Source organism: Grammomys surdaster, unplaced genomic scaffold, assembly GCF_004785775.1.
Source record: "Grammomys surdaster isolate TR1022 unplaced genomic scaffold, NIH_TR_1.0 362, whole genome shotgun sequence".
Taxonomy (NCBI): domain Eukaryota; kingdom Metazoa; phylum Chordata; class Mammalia; order Rodentia; family Muridae; genus Grammomys; species Grammomys surdaster.
Window position 1 is genome coordinate 759,265 of NW_021604781.1, and position 1,863 is coordinate 761,127.

The 1,863-nt window shown below is 50.4% G+C and overlaps 1 non-coding gene across 1 annotated transcript; it reads right to left on the bottom strand.

Moving 5' to 3' along the window:
• Positions 1–274: 274 nt before the first annotated feature.
• Positions 275–403, bottom strand: LOC114631485. Its single transcript, XR_003712969.1, has one exon. It is a non-coding gene; the product is annotated as a small nucleolar RNA SNORA17 (small nucleolar RNA).
• Between the last annotated feature and the right edge of the window lie 1,460 nt (positions 404–1,863).

Genomic DNA, 1,863 nt, shown 5'->3' on the forward strand with positions numbered 1-1,863 from the left:
AGGTGTGATCTGCCCCCTATACCCTAGTCCTGTCCAGCGCTGGACAGATAGTCACCTCAAGCTAGCTCCCTGTCCAAGCCCCATGGCACCAGTTATCTCCAGCTTGATCCTTGCCAGGCCTAACCAAGTGGCTTCTTGTGATATGGTTGTCTGTCTGGGGCTCATGGTCCCAGGTGGGTTCTCCTAGTCTCCCGTTTGCTTCTCTTCCTGGGAGCCCTTCCAGGCCTGCCTGGTGCCAGACTGGTGGTCATCTCAGACTCACTTTTTTTCAGGGAGTGTTAGGCTACTAATCATTCAGCTGTTCACAGGTCAGAACACTGAGGATAGACATGGCCTCTCTCCTCTGTGTTACCTCCTGACACACAGGTGACACAGCAGCAGTACTGGTACCTCTAAGGTCAGGGCCTAAGGCATTTTTTTTCCCAGTTTTTCCATCGAGTATCAGATGATTTACTTCTCTCTCTCTCTCTCACTCTCTCTCTCTCTCTCTCTCTCTCTCTCTCTCTCTCATTGTTGGGTTTTTTGAGACAGGCTTTCTATAGGTAGCCCTGGCTGTCCTGAAACTTGTTCTGTAGACCAGGTTGGCCTCAAACTCAGATGTCCACCTGTCTTTCCCTCCTGAGTGCCAGCACCACCCAGCTCATTTCCTTTTCTACTTAACTAGCCAGACCCGGCTTCCATGGCCTGAATTAAAACTGGTGTGTTTTATAAAAAAAAGAAAAAGAAACCAGGGATATGCTTCGTGGAAGTGTGGTATGGTGTAGGGGAAGAGGGGCACTGTGGGCCCATGCTGAGGCTCTCCTTCTCCCTGTGGGACCAATCACATGATGGTATAGAACAGAGTTTATTCAGGGCATGGGGGGGGGGGGGGGGTGGGGGGGGGGGGAGAGAGAGAGAGAGAGAGAGAGAGAGAGAGAGAGAGAGAGAGAGGAGGAGTAGAGGCCAGTGATGAGCACGTGGAGAGAGAGGGGGGGAGAGGAATGGAGAGAGATGGGACAAAGGGAGAAGAGGAAGAAAAAGCAAGAGAAGAGAGGAAGGGAAGAGAGCGAGGTGGGGGCAAGGAGCCCCTTTTACATTGTGTCAGGCACGCCTGACTATTGCCAGGTAACCGTGGGGCGGAGCCTAGAAGAAATGCCAACAACTGGGCATAACGTAGCAACCTGCATCATGATCAACTCATTTAGACCCTGCGCAGACTGGTGTGGAGACCACAGAAAGTACTGGTCTTCTCCTGGAACTGGGTCGTGTCCTGACCAGTGGATAAGTGGTGCTTGGTGCCAGAAATGGAGGTGAGGCTTGTCCACGCAGAGTTCTCTGTCCAGAGCTCCTCCAGGCAGGGTGACAATTTAGGAGTCTTCATCCAAAGCCGTAAGCTGGAGCAGGACGACCCTCTTCTCGGCACACCCTCCGCTCTCCGGGAGCAGCAGTGATTGCTTTCCTGAGAAGCCATGTATACGATTGGGTGCAGGCTGTGCCCTCCTGAGTGGCCCTCTATGTTGTACATGGTGACTCGGTTGTCCTCTAACTGCCACAGTCACATGACATATGTGTCCCTCTACACAATAATAACAATAAACAATAAATACTTTTAATTATGGTGGAGGCTTTTCTACCTGTTTTTATTTGGGGTTTTGCTATATAGCCCAGGGTAGCCTTAAACTCTTTACATTCCTGTCTCTGGCTCCCCAGTGCTGACATTACATGGGTGGTTTTACTCCTAAAGCAAACATACATTTTAGTGTCGAAAGAGTGTAGAACCTTGGACACTTTTCAGAGTGTCAGAGTCCGTGAGACCAAAATGTTTGAGAGGGACTATGGCCGTTTCCTTGGCATAGCCCAGATCCATGTGTTTTTAATTTTTAA